Raw genomic sequence first — 27,716 nt, 5'->3', positions numbered from 1 at the left:
TCTTGTTAAATGCAGGCTGGTATTCAGTAGTTCTGGGTGGGGCCTGGATTCTGTGCTTCTAACAAGCTCCTAGGTGACGGAGACACTGAGGGCAAGGGATTGGCACCTGCGTTTCTCCCTTTCCGGAAGAGCAGGATGTCTGCCGCACCCCCACCCGAGAGGAGCAAACATCCGCAACGTGACTACTAGGAACCAGCTTCCCTCACAGGCAAGGGACCTGTACCACTGCTCCCAACCATCCTGTCTGAGGAGCAGCAAGCCAAAACACGGAAATACTGAGGTTTGCAGCAAAGAGGAGGTTTATTCACAGGGCAGCCAAGCGAGGACGTGACGTGACAATAGGTCTCAAATCTGCCTCCCCAAAGGCAAGGGGCTTTGGGTATATGTGGGATAAAGAATAAAGAAGCAGGGCAGTATGAGGCATGGGGAGCGTGAGGAAAGGTGATTGGAAAAAGGTGTGCTCATCATTGTTCTGAGCTGGCGTAACTAGGCTACAGGCCTCGGCACATTCTCAGGCTGGAGTTGGCGAAAACAGGAGCAGAATGGAAGATGACAGCGTGTGAAGGAGGTGTGGTGTCCATAGGTTCGGGGTCTGACGTGCTTCCTGCTGAAGCACCGATGCCCATCAAAGCCGTAAATGGGGTGCTGGGGAAAACAGGAGCAGAATGGAAGATGACAGCGTGTGAGGGAGGTGTGGTGTCCATAGGTTCGGGGTCTGACATGCTTCCTGCTGAAGCACCGATGCCCGCCAAAGCCGTAAATGGGGTGCTGGGGAAAACAGGAGCAGAATGGAAGATGACAGCGTGTGAGGGAGGTGTGGTGTCCATAGGTTCGGGGTCTGACGTGCTTCCTGCTGAAGCACCGACGCCGGCCAAAGCCGTAAATGGGGTGCTGGGGAAAACAGGAGCAGAATGGAAGATGACAGCGTGTGAGGGAGGTGTGGTGTCCATAGGTTCGGGGTCTGACGTGCTTCTTGCTGAAGCACCTATGCCCGCCAAAGCCGTAAATGGGGTGCTGGGGAAAACAGGAGCAGAATGGAAGATGACAGCTTGTGAGGGAGGTGTGGTGTCCATAGGTTCGGGGTCTGACGTGCTTCCTGCTGAAGCACCGACGTCCGCCAAAGCCGTAAATAGGGTGCTGGGGAAAACAGGAGCAGAATGGAAGAGGACAGCATGTGAAGGAGGTGTGGTGTCCATAGCTTCCATATTAGAGGTACTGCCTGCCTGATCTGAGAGCAGAGAGTGAAAGTGGGAGAGCCTCTTCCTAGATTCTAACTCCTCTGAATTTATAGCACTGGGTCTGCCTGGCTTTATGACATATCCATTGTACGTGTCACAGAGAAAGAGCGGGCGGGGCAGGGGGTGAGGCAGGGGTCACATGCAAGCCCAGCTGGTGGCTTAACCCCGGCCCAAAGGCAAAGGGCGGGGCCCCTTCTGGACTTTCTAGTGGCTGGGACGTCTGGCTGTGGGTGGCAGGTGTTTGGCACCAGCTGGGCCACCATGCGGAGACTGTTGGGGACTGTGGAAGCCTCCTCCAGAGCTCACCCTTCCTGGGGACTGGCTCTGCAGGCCCCTCAGCCCTGCGTATGTATCGACCAGGCCTTCCCCACCACGGGGCCCAGAGGCCAGAGCCTGCTCAGACCTGAGGGCAGGAGGCAGCCAGAGCTTACCAGGGTGTGGGCCACCTCGTCCGGAGACCTCCCCAGCTCCTCTGCGAGACCTGGAGACAGGATCACCTTCTCCAGGGCTGCTCAGCTGCCAGCATGACCATGAGCCAGGTGGCCAAGGTTTCTGAGCAGGAGATGCAGAGCCCTGATCCGACTGGATGCTGCAGCCCACGATGTCCCTTCCTGGCAGATAGGTTCTTTCTTCACTTCTTGTTTGAAATTTGTTAAAAGAACATTTAACCCTTGGCCTGTCCTTCAGGGTATATAGATGGTAGTGGCTTAGCCGGGATTCGATCCAAGCCTGTGTGATTCCAGAGCTTGTGCTCTGGACTGTGGTGCCTCCTTATCGTATATGCTTCATGTGTTACTTGTTTTTTTTTTTCTTGTAGTCCTTATGGTACTTAGCCCTAAGTGCCATACCTGTAACGAACAGCTACACTGCCCTGTAGGAGGTCTTCTTTTGTTCAACGCCTGAATTGGTCATCCACCACACTGTGCTCTAATCTCAGAAGATACAGGTCAGGGACCACCAGTTGTCAGCATGGCACCATTCCATATTTCGAATTGAGGCTTGAAGCCCGTATTTTCCCTTTGTCTAGTTTGAAGGATCCAGATATGTAAAGATGATATTCTAGATAAATCATGGGCTATCCTGAAAGAAATTCACCAGTGAATTGTTCCGTATGGATTAGAAGCCAGCTTCTCTGGCCTTCCTGGAGTATATCCAGTAAGGCGTCTCATTCATGTCTAGAAAGCAACTATATCATTTATTGCAACTTCAGCATGGAGCGATGTGCTGGTATAAAGTACGATCAACACAATTTGGTCATTGTGAGTATGACAGCTGGGTCCACTCTTTACTACACATATGTTACTCTAGGGATTCTTATGCCCAAGGGAGGAGACGTACTCTTGGCTGTCTAGGACAAGGGAAGCATGTGTTGTTATTCAGGAGCTGGAAGCTTCAGCATGACAGGTAGGAATTGAACAATCGTGGTCTATACATCACTTGACCTTGCTTAAAACTTGTTTCTTTGGCTTGCTTCATTGAAGTGTTTTCTCCCTCCTGGGCTGACATTGTCTGTTATGTATCACGCATGAGACATATAGAAGTTTCAGAACCCAAAATCATATAGATCAGTAAAAATGTATATATATATATATATATATATATATATATATATAAATCTATTGAAACTCACACTGGGCTTAATTCATATATTCCAAAATCAGTTTGACCCTCTGCTCATGAGATTCTTTTTATGGTATGTCCCAGCAAATCTGGGCTTCCATCCCCAATAAATTTTGGGGTTGAAGGACACAAAAGCTTTTGCTCAGACCTAAATTCTGTCTGAAAAAAAGAGAAATATTATAAGCCCTTTGTAACCTCTCCAAGAGCAGAAATGATTTACAGCTGTGGCATTGAACCATAATTCCTCGATCTCATTTGAGAAGAGTTCAGTTAGAAACAGTGTCTTGATTTTTGTTTCTTCCCTGTTTTCTTGTCTTGCTTACCAACAATCCATTGTAATTCATGAGTTAGTATGGCAGCAGGCTGAGTGTTCCCTGGAGCTCATTAAATGAAGTGTTTTTCCTAAAATGACGTTTGTCTCCTTGTTTTCAGCCCCTCTTCTTTCCTCTGCCCTTGACTATAACCAGAGCTCAGCAAAAGCTGAGTGACTTTGTGCAGACCTTACTTAGGCTCAGCCTTTTTTTCTTCATTATTTTATTCATGGCTCCTCCGTTTCATTGTTTGCCTTCTCGAAATGTGTTGAAATCTTTCTGTGGTTGATGACTTCCAAAATATCTTGGCTTTTATTGGTTGATTAATTTTGGTATTTCTACAGTTTTATTTAGATATGGTTTCAGGAGGAACAGAAAGTAAATATATTTCCTAGTCTGCCATCTTGAGCTGAAAATCCCTGTGGATTTTAGCATCCAATGTTCCCATGGGAAAACACCCAACCATGGCCTTAATAGATGTAACACTCAAGATTTCAGCTTTTCTTGAGCAATCACTAAGGATTTCATATGTGGTCATTTCTAATGGGGAAATTATAACTATCTCATGACGTTGATTTGAGGATTAAATTAGATAATGAACATGAAAATGCTTTGTAAGATTTAAAAATCTGTAAAACTGTTTTTTGTTATTATTTGATTTGTTGCTATTTCAGCTTCACTTGACAGTTGTTTATGACCTTGCCTATGTGAGAAAATGCCCTCTGGGTTATTTTTTTGAAAGCCAGAATGTATTTTTCAACAGCTCAATGGAACTGGCATCATTTGTGAAGGTTAAGGGTGAAGGGGTAAATGTTTCTTGACACCTATCACTTTACAGTGTTTTCAGGAACTAACTGACTCATGTATTCCTCTTCCAAATTTGGTTGAGGACCTCCTACCAGCCACATGCTTTACGTCAGGTGTTGGAAAGCATTTTCTGGATTTTAAAGATCTTAGGCTTTGTGGGCCATATAGAGTTTCTGCAGCTTCTCCTCCTCTTTCCTCTTCAACAAGCTTTCTAAACGTGAGAACCATTATTAGCTCACAGTCCCACAGATCCAGGCTGAGAGCCTGATTTGATTCGTGGCCATTATTTGCCAATTCCTGCTCTGCGTCTTCACTGAGGAGGGGGACCATGTTTGAGTAATCAGTTCTTTGAATCAACTGTTGGTCTTCTGGGCCTTGTCCTTGCTCTCCTACAGTCTCTAATCAGCGTGGCATCCAGAGAGATCTTGTTAAAACATAAGTCAGATCATGTCACTCAAATTTCTTCAATGGCTTCTTCACAGAAAGTGCAAAGTCCTCAGAGTGCCTCCACAGACCTAGAAATCTGGGTGTCTGTTTCCTCTCTGACTGTTTCCTTCTCCTCTCCAATTTGCTCGCTCTGTTTTCCACACGCTGACATCCTTTCTGCTCCTTGGATACTCCAAGCCTACTCTTGCCTCATTGACTTTCTGCCGCAGGCCAGCCGCAGAAAGAGGATTTCACCGCCCAGGGTCAGAAGGGAAGGGGTAAGGAACTGAAGTAGCACCGACGAATGGGGTCAGAAGCCCATGGGTCAGAAGGCTGCAATGAGAAGCCTAGTCACCGCAACAAAGAATAGACCCCCGCTCGCCGAAACTAGAGAAAGCTCGCATGCAGCAATGAAGACCCAATGCAGCCAAAAATAAATAAATAAAAAATAAAGTATAGAATCTTAAAAAAAATCTATAAAGAATATTACAAGAATAGAATCACAGGCCAGTTTCTCCTTTGAACATGCATGCAAAATGTGTAAAGAGAAGCACAAACTATATCCATGGTATGTAAAACAATCATATATCAGAATCAAAGTAGCTTTATTCTTCTGGCAATGCAAGGTTGCTTTAATGTCCAAACGTGAAACTGATCCCAGGAATGAATTAGAGTGGGAGAAAAGTCATTTAAAACAGAAATCTTGGGACTTCCCTGGTGGTCCAGTGTTTAGAACATGGCGTGTTCACTGCTGGGGCCCTGGGGTCCAATCCCAGGTCAGGGAACTAAGATCCTGCAAGACATGAGGCAGGGCCCCGAAAAAAAAAAAGGAAAGAAAGAAGTCTTAACCAGGAGAAGCACAAGATCGAATAAACATAACAGATAACACCTTATGAAAAGTAGGTGAAGATTATGGAATATTCTAAAATTTAAAACAAAAAGAAACTTTTAAAGATTCAAAAGGATGTGACAAATATTGTACATAGGCCAAAATAAAATGAAATAAAATATACAAATGATGGGAGCCCAAAATTCCAGATGCCCAAGTCCTGTCTCTGAAGATTCTCATTCAATGGGTTCAGGATTTCCTCCTTATTGAAAAACCTACAGGTGATTCTGGTACGATTCCCAGACACAATGTAAAGCTTCTCTTTTACAGGAAAGAATACCAGATTATTTTGTTATCTTATAGTTATACTAACAGGTTGTACTATTGACGGATAAGTCTGCTGTGAAAATGCACCCCCACTAGGGATAAAAAAGGAACTAGTAGTCTCTACTGCTACTTGGTGGCAGCACGCATGTATTGCAAGGGCAATTATTGTAGCAATCCAAATTAGTGGAACATTTTAGAATTGGAAGACGACATACAGATCATCTAGTCAAGCTTCCAACTATTATAGTTGTGAAAACTAAGGCCCATATAAATGAAATGATTTATCTCCAAAGAGCATTAGTGAAAGTATGAAATAAAAAATATCTCTGAACTTTTAATTTAGTGCTGTTTTTATTAATCTCAAGTATTAGCTTAAACTTCAGTGTGACAGATTTGGGATTGAATTCCTGCTCACGTTTACTGATTGCGTGTCTTTTAGTAAGTTACTAAAACACTTTTTTTTTAAATAGACGTATTTAATTATTTATCTTTGGCTGCCTAGGCTCTTCGTTGCTGTGCACGGGCTTTCCCTAGTTGCGGTGGGCGGGGGCTACTCTTTGTTGCAGTACGCGGGCTTCTCATTGTGGTGGCTTCTCGTTGTTGCTGAGCACGGGGTCTAGGTGCATGGGCTTCAGTAGTTGTGGTTCACGGGCTCTAGCACGCAGGCTCAGTAGTTGTGGCACATGGTCTTAGTTGCTCCACGACATGTGGGATCTTCCCGGACCAGGGCCCAAACGTGTGTCCCGTGCACTGGCAGGTGGATCCTTAACCAGTGCGCCAACAGGGAAGCCCTACTAATACACTTTTAACTTTGCTTTTCACGTATGTAAAATGGTGAGCCTTGACTGATACAGAATATGAGATAACCTAGCACTGTTCTTAACACATATATGTAGTTAAAACTTTTTGGCTCTCATCCCTCTTAAACAGCCTCTATCCTCTTAATAATGAATGTGTCTTTCAGCTAGCAGAGCACCCCAGAGCTGACCACATTCTGGCAAGAGATATAGGATTCTTTTTCTTACTGGGGGTTCTTTATACCTGATAGTTGAAGTGCACTTAAACATGAACAACTCTTGTTTATACTGTAGTAATGGATTTGATGGACGAATTTTAGAAAGTAATATGCAGGAATTGAGCTGCCTTACCCTCAAGAAATATAATTCGATAGTGGTGGCTAGAACGATAAACAGTGTTTGGACAGGGAGTCCATATTGGATGTGAACTTCCTGTACTCCCATTCGTGTATTAAGAATAAAGAGAATCCTTTCAAAATGTGTTTTAAAGGGCAGTTATTTCTTTCTGCCTCATTTAAGTTACCTGCAAGAAAAAGACAATCTCCTGCATCCTTGTTTAATAGGCTTTTAATATAAAGCAGATAATTTTTTGCAACATTTCCCAAACTTTTCATTATCGAATTGGCTGAGGCTTCTCAACGATTATCATTTCACAACAATATCTCCATCTTCAGCTTCTTTCAATGAATTGGCCTAATAGATGTTCCATTAAAACAGAGCTTCACTCTCAACGTATTTTAATTTTGTATTCAAACAGTATGAAGGATTCAGCCATAACAGTGAGTGGATTTCTGATACATGCTACATGATGGATGCAACTAAGTGAAAGAAGTCAGGCATGAAAGGCTGCATATTGTATGGTTCAATTTATATGAAATGTCCAGCAGTGGCAAATCCATACACACAGAAAAGATTCTACATTCGTGGTTGCCAGGGTTTTGGAAGAGAGGGAACTAGGGAATGACTCCTTAAAATGGGTGTAGGTTTCCTCTTGGTTGATGAAGATGTTTTGCAGCTCGGCAGTGGTGATAGTTGCACAACATTGTGACAGTAGTAAATTCCACTGAATGGTACAGTGAATTGGAAAATGATCCAAATGGTGAATTTTGTGTTATGTTCATTTTACTACAATAAAAAGGAGAAAGAATTCGGGAAAGACTTAGAGTTTGGGAAACTAAGGTGAACTGGTCAAGAAAAAGACAGCTCTATTGTTCAGTTTTCTCTCAGCTCTCCCAGTGCATTAATCCTCAGCAAAAAGTAGGCTGAACTTGTAGATGATAGTCATTCAACACAGTCCAGGGAAAAGTAAATAAAGTAAAACCCAACTCTTCTTCTTTAGCACATGTATGAAAGGTTAACTTGCTGCTCAGCCACGTGGACCTTCATGAAGACGTTTCACTTTAGGTGTCCTCTACTTCAGTACTTTACTCACAGCTCATTCACACATGTAGGCAACAGCATTCCTTAATTCGATGGAATCTGCAGCACTGGTTGTGATCAGTCTCATGAAAAGAAAAGGAAAGGTGGCGCGGAAGCCAAGGGAAGAGATTTTCAAGACAGAGACGTTGTTTAAGATCTGACTCGGCTTGGCGGTCACAAAGATAAGGATTGGGAAGTAGTCCCCTGGACTTGTCAACGGAGAAATCATTGGGGGCTTCAAGGAGATCAGTTTCACGAGAGTAGTGGGGCAGAAACCAGATCGCAGTGTAGATGGGAGGGGAGAAATGGGGGGCAAGTCAAGAAATTGATGGCAAAGGGAAAGAAGGGAGGGGTGGATAGGAGGACAGGAGAATGGAATGGAGGAGAGCATTTCCTTGTGGCTCTTTAATATGGCTGGGAGGGGCCAAAAGAGAAGGAGAGCGTGAAGATGTAGGAAGAGGGGGTGGCATCCCGAGCCCAAGGAAGACTGGCCCCTGTCTTCAGCTCCCACCATCTGGATGATCCCTCCCTCTAGCTTTCCACGTAGGCTGTGGAAGTTGCCCCTTGCCTCCTTGGATCAGCTGCCCTTGATTCGTTCGTCCTTTTCTTATTTCTCAGCACATCTGTGTCATACGTTATGTGAAGACAAACAAATCACCACTGATGCTTAATTTTCTTGAAAAATCCCCCAGGCAGGTACCATTTTGGAGAACTACCTATTGTGCCTCAGCAAGCCAAAGTAGCCCATTTTTCCTCTCATTGGGAGAGATTGCTGTTTCTTGGAGAACCTGATGAAGAGGATGACTCGCGCTTAGGAATAACGTTGCTTGAAAAGTGCAAAAGGTGAGGTAGTTTGGCTCTGAGGGGCCTCTGAGGCCTGAGACTTCCTGAGAGATGGCAGACTCACAGCTCCCATTTCCCTCTGACCCTGGGCTATGAGCTCATCAAATGAGATGTTAAATAAAGTCACTGACATGGTTTAAAGGATAATTTTGTTCTCTCTTGTTCACTCAGAGCAAACTGAATGGAATTTGCATACAACATATGGATGAACCATCCATACGATGGGGCTTGACCATATCCTCATGGTTCCCCTTCCCTTTTCTACATCTGGCCCCTTTAGCTCTGCAGACTTAACCCCACACCATCAGTCCACCCAGTCGGTCCACTGGACGTCTCTTCCTCTTTCGCATCTGGTCGTTGTCGTCACCTTGTTCTCCACTACCGCCTCCTGCAGTAGCTGTTAGGTCCAGAGAGGTTGGTTCACTGTGAGCAAGTAACTGTCAACTCCATGGACAGGTGGAAGTGACTTGGCAGCCGGGATGCGCCCACCCTGAGTTCATTATACCCATGAGGGTCAAGGAGAATGGGGATGCAGCTGGTCTGCAGAGCCCCGGCAGTTCTGAGACACATGTTCCTGGATCCACACGTTGCTCCATACCCAGCCTTGCCTTTCTTTTTTCTCTCTCTTGACTCCATCCAGGTTTCTGCTCTCCTTGTCCCTTTGGGGAGGGAGGCCAGTACCAGTCCAGGTGTAGTCCCCCAAAGCTTCCTACTTCCAAGCGTTACGTAGGCTTGTATATCCACTTGCTTGGGTTGCCCTGGCATTCGTGCCAACAAGCTGAGTGGTTTAAGCCCTAGGCTCTCTTTTCTGGCAAGAATGTGCCTAAAAATCTCCACCTCTGGTTTGGTGGCCCCTAAAAATTCCCAGTCAGTTTTGGTGAGGGGACACTTGGTGACAGTGTTGTCTTTCAAAATGAGTAGTTCCATTACCGACGATACTTTGCTCCCCATACATTATTTATAAGGTTTCCCTGTTTGTATGTGCAAACTATTTGTGTGTATATTTTGAGAAATACATTGTACAGGCCTCTTTTTTATTTCTTCCACACACCCTAGAGATGTCATAGAGGCGGTAAATGTGTCCAACTTTTTGAGAAATTGGAACAATCAAGACTTACCTGTATGGAATGCTGTTAACGATGTCAATTCCCGCGACAGTACCTTTCATCTGACACACTTAGGGACTGTTAACAGATTAAAAGTAGTAAAAGACGTGGATAGAGAGAATTTTCATTATCTTGTGCACTGAAATCTTGGATTTTCGTTGGTTTGAATGGGCCTGAAAATGTATTTTTTTTAGTAGGGACATAGAAGCCTCTAGCGGTATTCTTAATAAAGCAAGGTGAGTTATAAGCAATCATCTGATGGAGGGTAAATGTACCACAGTCCAGTTTAAGAAAAATACAATATAAAAGTCTTACCATGGAAGAAAATCTTTATATGATCTTTTGTAAAAAAAAAAAAAAGCTTCAAGAAACATAAAGACATGACACCATATTCAGTTTAAAGTCAGTGACTTGTAAGCAAGGCAAAGCAAAGACAGTCTGATTAAGGCTGTTGCATTGTTGTGGCATTTTTTAGGTCTCACCCATTTCTGTGGCCTTTTTAGAACCTAAGCTTCTAGGGCACAGGGAACTTCATCTTGACGTAGGGCTGAGCAAATGCACGGAGCATTTCTCAATAAGTAGGCATTAAATTCTTAGTCCAGAAGGGGCCTTGAGATGCCCTCTCTTTACTCCTTGGTAGAACTGTTTTAACCATCCCCCAAAAACAGATTTTTTTCTTTAAATCTCAAAATTCAGAGAGTCCACAATCAGAACTTCCTTCTCATATTGCCATGTGGTCTGCTGTGGGCATCTGTCGAATGGTGTGAACTCTGCGTGGGGAGTCTGGCCTACCCTCGAGGCCCATGGTTTGGGCTGCGGTGGTGCCATGCTGTGCTCAGGGGCCTTCTTTTTTGGAAGTCTGGGCTCCAGTGAGCCTTGGTCATGCTCTTTTATGGAACCTTGGGTGCTAGACCACTCTGACCCTCAGTCTCATTTGCAGGTTCTGGGGAGGATTAAATGAGCTCATGTGATATCCAGGTGACTGAGGCAGAGTCGGCTCAGGATGAATCTTTGCTTCATTTTCATTAGCTGCGGAGAAGACGATGACAGCTTGGTGCCTCTCCAACTTTAATATGGGTATGCCTCTCTTGGGGATCTTGTTAAATGCAGGCTGGTATTCAGTAGTTCTGGGTGGGGCCTGGATTCTGTGCTTCTAACAAGCTCCTAGGTGACGGTGACGCTGAGGACAAGGGATTGGCACCTGCGTTTCTCCCTTTCCGGAAGAGCAGGATGTCTGCCGCACCCCCACCCGAGAGGAGCAAACATCCGCAACGTGACTACTAGGAACCAGCTTCCCTCACAGGCAAGGGACCTGTACCACTGCTCCCAACCATTCTGTCTGAGGCGCAGCAAGCCAAAACACTGAAATGCTGAGGTTTGCAGCAAAGAGGAGGTTTATTCACAGGGCAGCCAAGCGAGGACGTGACGTGACAATAGGTCTCAAATCTGCCTCCCCAAAGGCAAGGGGCTTTGGGTATCTGTGGGATAAAGAATAAAGAAGCAGGGCAGTATGAGGCATGGGGAGCGTGAGGAAAGGTGATTGGAAAAAGGTGTGCTCATCATTGTTCTGAGCTGGCGTAACTAGGCTACAGGCCTCGGCACATTCTCAGGCTGGAGTTGGGGAAAACAGGAGCAGAATGGAAGATGACAGCGTGTGAAGGAGGTGTGGAGTCCATAGGTTCGGGGTCTGACGTGCTTCCTGCTGAAGCACCGATGCCCATCAAAGCCGTAAACGGGGTGCTGGGGAAAACAGGAGCAGAATGGAAGATGACAGCATGTGAGGGAGGTGTGGTGTCCATAGGTTCGGGGTCTGACGTGCTTCCTGCTGAAGCACCGACGCCGGCCAAAGCCGTAAATGGGGTGCTGGGGAAAACAGGAGCAGAATGGAAGATGACAGCGTGTGAAGGAGGTGTGGTGTCCATAGGTTCGGGGGCTGACGTGCTTCCTGCTGAAGCACCGATGCCCGCCAAAGCCGTAAATAGGGTGCTCGAGAAAACAGGAGCAGAATGGAAGAGGACAGCATGTGAAGGAGGTTTGGTGTCCATAGCTTCCATATTAGAGGTACTGCCTGCCTGATCTGAGAGCAGAGAGTGAAAGTGGGAGAGCCTCTTCCTAGATTCTAACTCCTCTGAATTTATAGCACTGGCTCTGCCTGGCTTTATGACATATCCATTGTACGTGTCACAGAGAAAGAGCGGGCGGGGCAGGGGGTGAGGCAGGGGTCACATGCAAGCCCAGCTGGTGGCTTAACCCTGGCCCAAAGGCAAAGGGCGGGGCCCCTTCTGGACTTTCTAGTGGCTGGGACGTCTGGCTGTGGGTGGCAGGTGTTTGGCACCAGCTGGGCCACCATGCGCAGACTGTTGGGGACTGTGGAAACCTCCTCCAGAGCTCACCCTTCCTGGGGACTGGCTCTGCAGGCCCCTCAGCCCTGCGTATGTATCGGCCAGGCCTTCCCCACCACGGGGCCCAGAGGCCAGAGCCTGCTCAGACCTGACGGCAGGAGGCAGCCAGAGCTTACCAGGGTGTGGGCCACCTCGTCCGGAGACCTCCCCAGCTCCTCTGCGAGACCTGGAGACAGGATCGCCTTCTCCAGGGCTGCTCAGCTGCCAGCATCACCATGAGCCAGGTGGCCAAGGTTTCTGAGCAGGAGATGCAGAGCCCTGATCCGACTGGATGCTGCAGCCCACGATGTCCCTTCCTGGCAGATAGGTTCTTTCTTCACTTCTTGTTTGAAATTTGGTAAAAGAACATTTAACCCTTGGCCTGTCCTTCAGGGTATATAGATGGTAGTGGCTTAGCCGGGATTCGATCCAAGCCTGTGTGATTCCAGAGCTTGTGCTCTGGACTGTGGTGCCTCATTATCGTATATGCTTCATGTGTTACTTGTTTTTTTTTTTGTAGTCCTTACGGTACTTAGCCCTAAGTGCCATACCTGTAACGAACAGCTACACTGCCCTGTAGGAAGTCTTCTTTTGTTCAACGCCTGAATTGGTCATCCACCACACTGTGTTCTAATCTCAGAAGATACAGGTCAGGGACCACCAGTTGTCAGCATGGCACCATTCCATATTTCGAATTGAGGCTTGAAGCCCGTATTTTCCCTTTGTCTAGTTTGAAGGATCCAGATATGTAAAGATGATATTCTAGATAAATCATGGGCTATCCTGAAAGAAATTCACCAGTGAATTGTTCCGTATGGATTAGAAGCCAGCTTCTCTGGCCTTCCTGGAGTATATCCAGTAAGGCGTCTCATTCATGTCTAGAAAGCAACTATATCATTTATTGCAACTTCAGCGTGGAGCGATGTGTTGGTATAAAGTACGATCAACACAATTTTGTCATTGTGAGTATGACAGCTGGGTCCACTCTTTACTACACATATGTAACTCTAGGGATTCTTATGCCCAAGGGAGGAGACGTACTCTTGGCTGTCTAGGACAAGGGAAGCATGTGTTGTTATTCAGGAGCTGGAAGCTTCAGCATGACAGGTAGGAATTGAACAATCGTGGTCTATACATCACTTGACCTTGCTTAAAACTTGTTTCTTTGGCTTGCTTCATTGAAGTGTTTTCTCCCTCCTGGGCTGACATTGTCTGTTATGTATCACGCATGAGACATATAGAAGTTTCAGAACCCAAAATCATATAGATCAGTAAAAATGTATATATATATATATATATATATATAAATCTATTGAAACTCACACTGGGCTTAATTCATATATTCCAAAATCAGTTTGACCCTCTGCTCATGAGATTCTTTTTATGGTATGTCCCAGCAAATCTGGGCTTCCATCCCCAATAAATTTTGGGGTTGAAGGACACAAAAGCTTTTGCTCAGACCTAAATTCTGTCTGAAAAAAAGGGAAATATTATAAGCCCTTTGTAACCTCTCCAAGAGCAGAAATGATTTACAGCTGTGGCATTGAACCATAATTCCTCGATCTCATTTGAGAAGAGTTCAGTTAGAAACAGTGTCTTGATTTTTGTTTCTTCCCTGTTTTCTTGTCTTGCTTACCAACAATCCATTGTAATTCATGAGTTAGTATGGCAGCAGGCTGAGTGTTCCCTGGAGCTCATTAAATGAAGTGTTTTTCCTAAAATGACGTTTGTCTCCTTGTTTTCAGCCCCTCTTCTTTCCTCTGCCCTTGACTATAACCAGAGCTCAGCAAAAGCTGAGTGACTTTGTGCAGACCTTACTTAGGCTCAGCCTTTTTTTCTTCATTATTTTATTCATGGCTCCTCCGTTTCATTGTTTGCCTTCTCGAAATGTGTTGAAATCTTTCTGTGGTTGATGACTTCCAAAATATCTTGGCTTTTATTGGTTGATTAATTTTGGTATTTCTACAGTTTTATTTAGATATGGTTTCAGGAGGAACAGAAAGTAAATATATTTCCTAGTCTGCCATCTTGAGCTGAAAATCCCTGTGGATTTTAGCATCCAATGTTCCCATGGGAAAACACCCAACCATGGCCTTAATAGATGTAACCCTCAAGATTTCAGCTTTTCTTGAGCAATCACTAAGGATTTCATATGTGGTCATTTCTAATGGGGAAATTATAACTATCTCATGACGTTGATTTGAGGATTAAATTAGATAATGAACATGAAAATGCTTTGTAAGATTTAAAAATCTGTAAAACTGTTTTTTGTTATTATTTGATTTGTTGCTATTTCAACTTCACTTGACAGTTGTTTATGACCTTGCCTATGTGAGAAAATGCCCTCTGGGTTATTTTTTTGAAAGCCAGAATGTATTTTTCAACAGCTCAATGGAACAGGCATCATTTGTGAAGGTTAAGGGTGAAGGGGTAAATGTTTCTTGACACCTATCACTTTACAGTGTTTTCAGGAACTAACTGACTCATGTATTCCTCTTCCAAATTTGGTTGAGGACCTCCTACCAGCCACATGCTTTACGTCAGGTGTTGGAAAGCATTTTCTGGATTTTAAAGATCTTAGGCTTTGTGGGCCATATAGAGTTTCTGTAGCTTCTCCTCCTCTTTCCTCTTCAACAAGCTTTCTAAACGTGAGAACCATTATTAGCTCACAGTCCCACAGATCCAGGCTGAGAGCCTGATTTGATTCGTGGCCATTATTTGCCAATTCCTGCTCTGCGTCTTCACTGAGGAGGGGGACCATGTTTGAGTAATCAGTTCTTTGAATCAACTGTTGGTCTTCTGGGCCTTGTCCTTGCTCTCCTACAGTCTCTAATCAGCGTGGCATCCAGAGAGATCTTGTTAAAACATAAGTCAGATCATGTCACTCAAATTTCTTCAATGGCTTCTTCACAGAAAATGCAAAGTCCTCAGAGTGCCTCCACAGACCTAGAAATCTGGGTGTCTGTTTCCTCTCTGACTGTTTCCTTCTCCTCTCCAATTTGCTCGCTCTGTTTTCCACACGCTGACATCCTTTCTGCTCCTTGGATACTCCAAGCCTACTCTTGCCTCATTGACTTTCTGCCGCAGGCCAGCCGCAGAAAGAGGATTTCACCGCCCAGGGTCAGAAGGGAAGGGGTAAGGAACTGAAGTAGCACCGACGAATGGGGTCAGAAGCCCATGGGTCAGAAGGCTGCAATGAGAAGCCTAGTCACCGCAACAAAGAATAGAACCCCGCTCGCCGAAACTAGAGAAAGCTCGCATGCAGCAATGAAGACCCAATGCAGCCAAAAATAAATAAATAAAAAATAAAGTATAGAATCTTAAAAAAAATCTATAAAGAATATTACAAGAATAGAATCACAGGCCAGTTTCTCCTTTGAACATGCATGCAAAATGTGTAAAGAGAAGCACAAACTATATCCATGGTATGTAAAACAATCATATATCAGAATCAAAGTAGCTTTATTCTTCTGGCAATGCAAGGTTGCTTTAATGTCCAAACGTAAAACTGATCCCAGGAATGAATTAGAGTGGGAGAAAAGTCATTTAAAACAGAAATCTTGGGACTTCCCTGGTGGTCCAGTGTTTAGAACATGGCGCGTTCACTGCTGGGGCCCTGGGGTCCAATCCCAGGTCAGGGAACTAAGATCCTGCAAGACATGAGGCAGGGCCCTGAAAAAAAAAAAGGAAAGAAAGAAGTCTTAACCAGGAGAAGCACAAGATCGAATAAACATAACAGATAACACCTTATGAAAAGTAGGTGAAGATTATGGAATATTCTAAAATTTAAAACAAAAAGAAACTTTTAAAGATTCAAAAGGATGTGACAAATATTGTACATAGGCCAAAATAAAATGAAATAAAATATACAAATGATGGGAGCCCAAAATTCCAGATGCCCAAGTCCTGTCTCTGAAGATTCTCATTCAATGGGTTCAGGATTTCCTCCTTATTGAAAAACCTACAGGTGATTCTGGTACGATTCCCAGACACAATGTAAAGCTTCTCTTTTACAGGAAAGAATACCAGATTATTTTGTTATCTTATAGTTATACTAACAGGTTGTACTATTGACGGATAAGTCTGCTGTGAAAATGCACCCCCACTAGGGATAAAAAAGGAACTAGTAGTCTCTACTGCTACTTGGTGGCAGCACGCATGTATTGCAAGGGCAATTATTGTAGCAATCCAAATTAGTGGAACATTTTAGAATTGGAAGACGACATACAGATCATCTAGTCAAGCTTCCAACTATTATAGTTGTGAAAACTAAGGCCCATATAAATGAAATGATTTATCTCCAAAGAGCATTAGTGAAAGTATGAAATAAAAAATATCTCTGAACTTTTAATTTAGTGCTGTTTTTATTAATCTCAAGTATTAGCTTAAACTTCAGTGTGACAGATTTGGGATTGAATTCCTGCTCACGTTTACTGATTGCGTGTCTTTTAGTAAGTTACTAAAACACTTTTTTTTTTAAATAGACGTATTTAATTATTTATCTTTGGCTGCCTAGGCTCTTCGTTGCTGTGCACGGGCTTTCCCTAGTTGCGGTGGGCGGGGGCTACTCTTTGTTGCAGTACGCGGGCTTCTCATTGTGGTGGCTTCTCGTTGTTGCTGAGCACGGGGTCTAGGTGCGTGGGCTTCAGTAGTTGTGGTTCACGGGCTCTAGCACGCAGGCTCAGTAGTTGTGGCACATGGACTTAGTTGCTCCGCGCCATGTGGGATCTTCCCGGACCCGGGCTCAAACGTGTGTCCCGTGCACTGGCAGGTGGATCCTTAACCAGTGCGCCAACAGGGAAGCCCTACTAATACACTTTTAACTTTGCTTTTCATGTATGTAAAATGGTGAGCCTTGACTGATATAGAATATGAGATAACCTAGCACTGTTCTTAACACATATATGTAGTTAAAACTTTTTGGCTCTCATCCCTCTTAAACAGCCTCTATCCTCTTAATAATGAATGTGTCTTTCAGCTAGCAGAGAACCCCAGAGCTGACCACATTCTGGCAAGAGATATAGGATTCTTTTTCTTACTAGGGGTTCTTTATACCTGATAGTTGAAGTGCACTTAAACATGAACAACTCTTGTTTATACTGTAGTAATGGATTTGATGGACGAATTTTAGAAAGTAATATGCAGGAATTGAGCTGCCTTACCCTCAAGAAATATAATTCGATAGTGGTGGCTAGAACGATAAACAGTGTTTGGACAGGGAGTCCATATTGGATGTGAACTTCCTGTACTCCCATTCGTCTATTAAGAATAAAGAGAATCCTTTCAAAATGTGTTTTAAAGGGCAGTTATTTCTTTCTGCCTCATTTAAGTTACCTGCAAGAAAAAGACAATCTCCTGCATCCTTGTTTAATAGGCTTTTAATATAAAGCAGATAATTTTTTGCAACATTTCCCAAACTTTTCATTATCGAATTGGCTGAGGCTTCTCAACGATTATCATTTCACAACAATATCTCCATCTTCAGCTTCTTTCAATGAATTGGCCTAATAGATGTGCCATTAAAACAGAGCTTCACTCTCAACGTATTTTTAATTTTGTATTCAAACAGTATGAAGGATTCAGCCATAACAGTGAGTGGATTTCTGATACATGCTACATGATGGATGCAACTAAGTGAAAGAAGTCAGGCATGAAAGGCTGCATATTGTATGGTTCCATTTATATGAAATGTCCAGCAGTGGCAAATCCATACACACAGAAAAGATTCTACATTCGTGGTTGCCAGGGGTTTGGAAGAGAGGGAACTAGGGAATGACTCCTTAAAATGGGTGTAGGTTTCCTCTTGGTTGATGAAGATATTTTGCAGCTCGGCAGTGGTGATAGTTGCACAACATTGTGACAGTAGTAAATTCCACTGAATGGTACAGTGAATTGTAAAATGATCCAAATGGTGAATTTTGTGTTATGTTCATTTTACTACAATAAAAAGGAGAAAGAATTCGGGAAAGACTTAGAGTTTGGGAAACTAAGGTGAACTGGTCAAGAAAAAGACAGCTCTATTGTTCAGTTTTCTCTCAGCTCTCCCAGTGCATTAATCCTCAGCAAAAAGTAGGCTGAACTTGTAGATGATAGTCATTCAACACAGTCCAGGGAAAAGTAAATAAAGTAAAACCCAACTCTTCTTCTTTAGCACATGTATGAAAGGTTAACTTGCTGCTCAGCCACGTGGACCTTCATGAAGACGTTTCACTTTAGGTGTCCTCTACTTCAGTACTTTACTCACAGCTCATTCACACATGTAGGCAACAGCATTCCTTAATTCGATGGAATCTGCAGCACTGGTTGTGATCAGTCTCATGAAAAGAAAAGGAAAGGTGGCGCGGAAGCCAAGGGAAGAGATTTTCAAGACAGAGACGTTGTTTAAGATCTGACTCGGCTTGGCGGTCACAAAGATAAGGATTGGGAAGTAGTCCCCTGGACTTGTCAACGGAGAAATCATTGGGGGCTTCAAGGAGATCAGTTTCACGAGAGTAGTGGGGCAGAAACCAGATCGCAGTGTAGATGGGAGGGGAGAAATGGGGGGCAAGTCAAGAAATTGATGGCAAAGGGAAAGAAGGGAGGGGTGGATAGGAGGACAGGAGAATGGAATGGAGGAGAGCATTTCCTTGTGGCTCTTTAATATGGCTGGGAGGGGCCAAAAGAGAAGGAGAGCGTGAAGATGTAGGAAGAGGGGGTGGCATCCCGAGCCCAAGGAGGACTGGCCCCTGTCTTCAGCTCCCACCATCTGGATGATCCCTCCCTCTAGCTTTCCACGTAGGCTGTGGAAGTTGCCCCTTGCCTCCTTGGATCAGCTGCCCTTGATTCGTTCGTCCTTTTCTTATTTCTCAGCACATCTGGGTCATACGTTATGTGAAGACAAACAAATCACCACTGATGCTTAATTTTCTTGAAAAATCCCCCAGGCAGGTACCATTTTGGAGAACTACCTATTGTGCCTCAGCAAGCCAAAGTAGCCCATTTTTCCTCTCTCATTGGGAGAGATTGCTGTTTCTTGGAGAACCTGATGAAGAGGGTGACTCGCGCTTAGGAATAACGTTGCTTGAAAAGTGCAAAAGGTGAGGTAGTTTGGCTCTGAGGGGCCTCTGAGGCCTGAGACTTCCTGAGAGATGGCAGACTCACAGCTCCCATTTCCCTCTGACCCTGGGCTATGAGCTCATCAAATGAGATGGTAAATAAAGTCACTGACATGGTTTAAAGGATAATTTTGTTCTCTCTTGTTCACTCAGAGCAAACTGAATGGAATTTGCATACAACATATGGATGAACCATCCATACGATGGGGCTTGACCATATCCTCATGGTTCCCCTTCCCTTTTCTACATCTGGCCCCTTTAGCTCTGCAGACTTAACCCCACACCATCAGTCCACCCAGTCGGTCCACTGGACGTCTCTTCCTCTTTCGCATCTGGTCGTTGTCGTCACCTTGTTCTCCACTACCGCCTCCTGCAGTAGCTGTTAGGTCCAGAGAGGTTGGTTCACTGTGAGCAAGTAACTGTCAACTCCATGGACAGGTGGAAGTGACTTGGCAGCCGGGATGCGCCCACCCTGAGTTCATTATCCCCATGAGGGTCAAGGAGAATGGGGATGCAGCTGGTCTGCAGAGCCCCGGCAGTTCTGAGACACATGTTCCTGGATCCACACGTTGCTCCATACCCAGCCTTGCCTTTCTTTTTTCTCTCTCTTGACTCCATCCAGGTTTCTGCTCTCCTTGTCCCTTTGGGGAGGGAGGCCAGTACCAGTCCAGGTGTAGTCCCCCAAAGCTTCCTACTTCCAAGCGTTACGTAGGCTTGTATATCCACTTGCTTGGGTTGCCCTGGCATTCGTGCCAACTAGCTGAGTGGTTTAAGCCCTAGGCTCTCTTTTCTGGCAAGAATGTGCCTAAAAATCTCCACCTCTGGTTTGGTGGCCCCTAAAAATTCCCAGTCAGTTTTGGTGAGGGGACACTTGGTGACAGTGTTGTCTTTGAAAATGAGTAGTTCCATTACCGACGATACTTTGCTCCCCATACATTATTTATAAGGTTTCCCTGTTTGTATGTGCAAACTATTTGTGTGTATATTTTGAGAAATACATTGTACAGGCCTCTTTTTTATTTCTTCCACACACCCTAGAGATGTCATAGAGGCGGTAAATGTGTCCAACTTTTTGAGAAATTGGAACAATCAAGACTTACCTGTATGGAATGCTGTTAACGATGTCAATTCCCGCGACAGTACCTTTCATCTGACACACTTAGGGACTGTTAACAGATTAAAAGTAGTAAAAGACGTGGATAGAGAGAATTTTCATTATCTTGTGCACTGAAATCTTGGATTTTCGTTGGTTTGAATGGGCCTGAAAATGTATCTTTTTTAGTAGGGACATAGAAGCCTCTAGCAGTATTCTTAATAAAGCAAGGTGAGTTATAAGCAATCATCTGATGGAGGGTAAATGTACCACAGTCCAGTTTAAGAAAAATACAATATAAAAGTCTTACCATGGAAGAAAATCTTTATATGATCTTTTGTAAAAAAAAAAAAGCTTCAAGAAACATAAAGACATGACACCATATTCAGTTTAAAGTCAGTGACTTGTAAGCAAGGCAAAGCAAAGACAGTCTGATTAAGGCCGTTGCATTGTTGTGGCATTTTTTAGGTCTCACCCATTTCTGTGGCCTTTTTAGAACCTAAGCTTCTAGGGCACAGGGAACTTCATCTTGACGTAGGGCTGAGCAAATGCACGGAGCATTTCTCAATAAGTAGGCATTAAATTCTTAGTCCAGAAGGGGCCTTGAGATGCCCTCTCTTTACTCCTTGGTAGAACTGTTTTAACCATCCCCCAAAAACAGATTTTTTTCTTTAAATCTCAAAATTCAGAGAGTCCACAATCAGAACTTCCTTCTCATATTGCCATGTGGTCTGCTGTGGGCATCTGTCGAATGGTGTGAACTCTGCGTGGGGAGTCTGGCCTACCCTCGAGGCCCATGGTTTGGGCTGCGGTGGTGCCATGCTGTGCTCAGGGGCCTTCTTTTTTGGAAGTCTGGGCTCCAGTGAGCCTTGGTCATGCTCTTTTATGGAACCTTGGGTGCTAGACCACTCTGACCCTCAGTCTCATTTGCAGGTTCTGGGGAGGATTAAATGAGCTCATGTGATATCCAGGTGACTGAGGCAGAGTCGGCTCGGGATGAATCTTTGCTTCGTTTTCATTAGCTGCGGAGAAGACGATGACAGCTGGGTGCCTCTCCAACTTTAATATGGGTATGCCTCTCTTGGGGATCTTGTTAAATGCAGGCTGGTATTCAGTAGTTCTGGGTGGGGCCTGGATTCTGTGCTTCTAACAAGCTCCTAGGTGACGGTGACGCTGAGGACAAGGGATTGGCACCTGCGTTTCTCCCTTTCCGGAAGAGCAGGATGTCTGCCGCACCCCCACCCGAGAGGAGCAAACATCCGCAACGTGACTACTAGGAACCAGCTTCCCTCACAGGCAAGGGACCTGTACCACTGCTCCCAACCATTCTGTCTGAGGCGCAGCAAGCCAAAACACTGAAATGCTGAGGTTTGCAGCAAAGAGGAGGTTTATTCACAGGGCAGCCAAGCGAGGACGTGACGTGACAATAGGTCTCAAATCTGCCTCCCCAAAGGCAAGGGGCTTTGGGTATCTGTGGGATAAAGAATAAAGAAGCAGGGCAGTATGAGGCATGGGGAGCGTGAGGAAAGGTGATTGGAAAAAGGTGTGCTCATCATTGTTCTGAGCTGGCGTAACTAGGCTACAGGCCTCGGCACATTCTCAGGCTGGAGTTGGGGAAAAGAGGAGCAGAATGGAAGATGACAGCGTGTGAAGGAGGTGTGGAGTCCATAGGTTCGGGGTCTGACGTGCTTCCTGCTGAAGCACCGATGCCCATCAAAGCCGTAAATGGGGTGCTGGGGAAAACAGGAGCAGAATGGAAGATGACAGCGTTTGAGGGAGGTGTGGTGTCCATAGGTTCGGGGTCTGACGTGCTTCCTGCTGAAGCACCGACGCCCGCCAAAGCCGTAAATGGGGTGCTGGGGAAAACAGGAGCAGAATGGAAGATGACAGCGTGTGAAGGAGGTGTGGTGTCCATAGGTTCGGGGTCTGACGTGCTTCCTGCTGAAGCACCGACGCCCACCAAAGCCGTAAATGGGGTGCTGGGGAAAACAGGAGCAGAATGGAAGATGACAGCGTGTGAAGGAGGTGTGGTGTCCATAGGTTCGGGGTCTGACGTGCTTCCTGCTGAAGCACTGATGCCCGCCAAAGCCGTAAATGGGGTGCTGGGGAAAACAGGAGCAGAATGGAAGAGGACAGCATGTGAAGGAGGTGTGGTGTCCATAGCTTCCATATTAGAGGTACTGCCTGCCTGATCTGAGAGCAGAGAGTGAAAGTGGGAGAGCCTCTTCCTAGATTCTAACTCCTCTGAATTTATAGCACTGGCTCTGCCTGGCTTTATGACATATCCATTGTACGTGTCACAGAGAAAGTGCGGGCGGGGCAGGGGGTGAGGCAGGGGTCACATGCAAGCCCAGCTGGTGGCTTAACCTCGGCCCAAAGGCAAAGGGCGGGGCCCCTTCTGGACTTTCTAGTGGCTGGGACGTCTGGCTGTGGGTGGCAGGTGTTTGGCACCAGCTGGACCACCATGCGGAGACTGTTGGGTACTGTGGAAGCCTCCTCCAGAGCTCACCCTTCCTGGGGACTGGCTCTGCAGGCCCCTCAGCCCTGCGTATGTATCGGCCAGGCCTTCCCCACCACGGGGCCCAGAGGCCAGAGCCTGCTCAGACCTGAGGGCAGGAGGCAGCCAGAGCTTACCAGGGTGTGGGCTACCTCGTCCGGAGACCTCCCCAGCTCCTCTGCGAGACCTGGAGACAGGATCGCCTTCTCCAGTGCTGCTCAGCTGCCAGCATCACCATGAGCCAGGTGGCCAAGGTTTCTGAGCAGGAGATGCAGAGCCCTGATCCGACTGGATGCTGCAGCCCATGATGTCCCTTCCTGGCAGATAGGTTCTTTCTTCACTTCTTGTTTGAAATTTGGTAAAAGAACATTTAACCCTTGGCCTGTCCTTCAGGGTATATAGATGGTAGTGGCTTAGACGGGATTCGATCCAAGCCTGTGTGATTCCAGAGCTTGTGCTCTGGACTGTGGTGCCTCCTTATCGTATATGCTTCATGTGTTACTTGTTTTTATTTTTCTTGTAGTCCTTATGGTACTTATCCCTAAGTGCCATACCTGTAACAAACAGCTACACTGCCCTGTAGGAGGTCTTCTTTTGTTCAACGCCTGAATTGTTCATCCACCACACTGTGTTCTAATCTCAGAAGATACAGGTCAGGGACCACCAGTTGTCAGCATGGCACCATTCCATATTTCGAATTGAGGCTTGAAGGCCGTATTTTCCCTTTGTCTAGTTTGAAGGATCCAGATATGTAAAGATGATATTCTAGATAAATCATGGGCTATCCTGAAAGAAATTCACCAGTGAATTGTTCCGTATGGATTAGAAGCCAGCTTCTCTGGCCTTCCTGGAGTATATCCAGTAAGGCGTCTCATTCATGTCTAGAAAGCAACTATATCATTTATTGCAACTTCAGCGTGGAGCGATGTGTTGGTATAAAGTACGATCAACACAATTTGGTCATTGTGAGTATGACAGCTGGGTCCACTCTTTACTACACATATGTAACTCTAGGGATTCTTATGCCCAAGGGAGGAGACGTACTCTTGGCTGTCTAGGACAAGGGAAGCATGTGTTGTTATTCAGGAGCTGGAAGCTTCAGCATGACAGGTAGGAATTGAACAATCGTGGTCTATACATCACTTGACCTTGCTTAAAACTTGTTTCTTTGGCTTGCTTCATTGGAGTGTTTTCTCCCTCCTGGGCTGACATTCTCTGTTATGTATGACGCATGAGACATATAGAAGTTTCAGAACCCAAAATCATATAGATCAGTAAAAATGTATATATATGTGTGTATATATATATATATATATATATATATATATATATATATATATATATATATATAAATCTATTGAAACTCACACTGGGCTTAATTCATATATTCCAAAATCAGTTTGACCCTCTGCTCATGAGATTCTTTTTATGGTATGTCCCAGCAAATCTGGGCTTCCATCCCCAATAAATTTTGGGGTTGAAGGACACAAAAGCTTTTGCTCAGACCTAAATTCTCTCTGAAAAGAAGGGAAATATTATAAGCCCTTTGTAACCTCTCCAAGAGCAGAAATGATTTACAGCTGTGGCATTGAACCATAATTCCTCGATCTCATTTGAGAAGAGTTCAGTTACAAACAGTGTCTTGATTTTTGTTTCTTTTGTTTCTTCCCTGTTTTCTTGTCTTGCTTACCAACAATCCATTGTAGTTCATGAGTTAGTATGGCAGCAGGCTGAGTGTTCCCTGGAGCTCATTAAATGAAGTGTTTTTCCTAAAATGATGTTTGTCTCCTTGTTTTCAGCCCCTCTTCTTTCCTCTGCCCTTGACTATAACCAGAGCTCAGCAAAAGCTGAGTGACTTTGTGCAGACCTTACTTAGGCTCAGCCTTTTTTTCTTCATTATTTTATTCATGGCTCCTCCATTTCATCGTTTGCCTTCTTGAAATGTCTTGAAATCTTTCTGTGGTTGATGACTTCCAAAATATCTTGGCTTTTATTGGTTGATTAATTTTGGTATTTCTACAGTTTTATTTAGATATGGTTTCAGGAGGAACAGAAAGTAAATATATTTCCTAGTCTGCCATCTTGAGCTGAAAATCCCTGTGGATTTTAGCATCCAATGTTCCCATGGGAAAACACCCAACCATGGCCTTAATAGATGTAACACTCAAGATTTCAGCTTTTCTGGAGCAATCACTAAGGATTTCATATGTGGTCATTTCTAATGGGGAAATTATAACTATCTCATGACGTTGATTTGAGGATTAAATTAGATAATGAACATGAAAATACTTTGTAAGATTTAAAAATCTGTAAAACAGTTTTTTGTTATTATTTGATTTGTTGCTATTTCAACTTCACTTGACAGTTGTTTATGACCTTGCCTATGTGAGAAAATGCCCTCTGGGTTATTTTTTTGAAAGCCAGAATGTATTTTTCAACAGCTCAGTGGAACTGGCATCATTTGTGAAGGTTAAGGGTGAAGGGGTAAATGTTTCTTGACACCTATCACTTTACAGTGTTTTCAGGAACTAACTGACTCATGTATTCCTCTTCCAAATTTGGTTGAGGACCTCCTACCAGCCACATGCTTTACGTCAGGTGTTGGAAAGCATTTTCTGGATTTTAAAGATCTTAGGCTTTGTGGGCCATATAGAGTTTCTGTAGCTTCTCCTCCTCTTTCCTCTTCAACAAGCTTTCTAAACGTGAGAACCATTATTAGCTCACAGTCCCACAGATCCAGGCTGAGAGCCTGATTTGATTCGTGGCCATTATTTGCCAATTCCTGCTCTGTGTCTTCACTGAGGAGGGGGACCATGTTTGAGTAATCAGTTCTTTGAATCAACTGTTGGTCTTCTGGGCCTTGTCCTTGCTCTCCTACAGTCTCTAATCAGCGTGGCATCCAGAGAGATCTTGTTAAAACATAAGTCAGATCATGTCACTCAAATTTCTTCAATGGCTTCTTCACAGAAAATGCAAAGTCCTCAGAGTGCCTCCACAGACCTAGAAATCTGGGTGTCTGTTTCCTCTCTGACTGTTTCCTTCTCCTCTCCAATTTGCTCGCTCTGTTTTCCACACGCTGACATCCTTTCTGCTCCTTGGATACTCCAAGCCTACTCTAGCCTCATTGACTTTCTGCCACAGGCCAGCCGCAGAAAGAGGATTTCACCGCCCAGGGTCAGAAGGGAAGGGGTAAGGAACTGAAGTAGCACCGACGAATGGGGTCAGAAGCCCATGGGTCAGAAGGCTTCAATGAGAAGCCTAATCACCGCAACAAAGACTAGACCCCCGCTCGCCGAAACTAGAGAAAGCTCGCATGCAGCAATGAAGACCCAATGCAGCCAAAAATAAATAAATAAAAAATAAAGTATAGAATCTTAAAAAAAATCTATAAAGAATATTACAAGAATAGAATCACAGGCCAGTTTCTCCTTTGAACATGCATGTAAAATGTGTAAAGAGAAGCACAAACTATATCCATGGTATGTAAAACAATCATATATCAGAATCAAAGTAGCTTTATTCTTCTGGCAATGCAAGGTTGCTTTAATGTCCAAACGTGAAACTGATCCCAGGAATGAATTAGAGTGGGAGAAAAGTCATTTAAAACAGAAATCTTGGGACTTCCCTGGTGGTCCAGTGTTTAGAACATGGTGCGTTCACTGCTGGGGCCCTGGGGTCCAATCCCAGGTCAGGGAACTAAGATCCTGCAAGACATGAGGCAGGGCCCTGAAAAAAAAAAAGGAAAGAAAGAAGCCTTAACCAGGAGAAGCACAAGATCGAATAAACATAACAGATAACACCTTATGAAAAGTAGGTGAAGATTATGGAATATTCTAAAATTTAAAACAAAAAGAAACTTTTAAAGATTCAAAAGGATGTGACAAATATTGTACATAGGCCAAAATAAAATGAAATAAAATATACAAATGATGGGAGCCCAAAATTCCAGATGCCCAAGTCCTGTCTCTGAAGATTCTCATTCAATGGGTTCAGGATTTCCTCCTTATTGAAAAACCTACAGGTGATTCTGGTACGATTTCCAGACACAATGTAAAGCTTCTCTTTTACAGGAAAGAATACCAGATTATTTTGTTATCTTATAGTTATACTAACAGATTGTACTATTGACGGATAAGTCTGCTGTGAAAATGCACCCCCACTAGGGATAAAAAAGGAACTAGTAGTCTCTACTGCTACTTGGTGGCAGCACGCATGTATTGCAAGGGCAATTATTGTAGCAATCCAAATTAGTGGAACATTTTAGAATTGGAAGACGACATACAGATCATCTAGTCAAGCTTCCAACTATTATAGTTGTGAAAACTAAGGCCCATATAAATGAAATGATTTATCTCCAAAGAGCATTAGTGAAAGTATGAAATAAAAAATATCTCTGAACTTTTAATTTAGTGCTGTTTTTATTAATCTCAAGTATTAGCTTAAACTTCAGTGTGACAGATTTGGGATTGAATTCCTGCTCACGTTTACTGATTGCATGTCTTTTAGTAAGTTACTAAAACACTTTTTTTTTAAATAGACGTATTTAATTATTTATCTTTGGCTGCCTAGGCTCTTCGTTGCTGTGCACGGGCTTTCCCTAGTTGCGGTGGGCGGGGGCTACTCTTTGTTGCAGTACGCGGGCTTCTCATTGTGGTGGCTTCTCGTTGTTGCTGAGCACGGGGTCTAGGTGCGTGGGCTTCAGTAGTTGTGGTTCACGGGCTCTAGCACGCAGGCTCAGTAGTTGTGGCACATGGTCTTAGTTGCTCCGCGGCATGTGGGATCTTCCCGGACCCGGGCTCAAACGTGTGTCCCGTGCACTGGCAGGTGGATCCTTAACCAGTGCGCCAACAGGGAAGCCCTACTAATACACTTTTAACTTTGCTTTTCACGTATGTAAAATGGTGAGCCTTGACTGATATAGAATATGA

This window comes from Orcinus orca, chromosome 12, assembly GCF_937001465.1.
Source record: "Orcinus orca chromosome 12, mOrcOrc1.1, whole genome shotgun sequence".
Taxonomy (NCBI): domain Eukaryota; kingdom Metazoa; phylum Chordata; class Mammalia; order Artiodactyla; family Delphinidae; genus Orcinus; species Orcinus orca.
The sequence above is the reverse complement of the archived record's forward strand: the minus strand, read 5'-3'. Positions refer to the sequence as shown.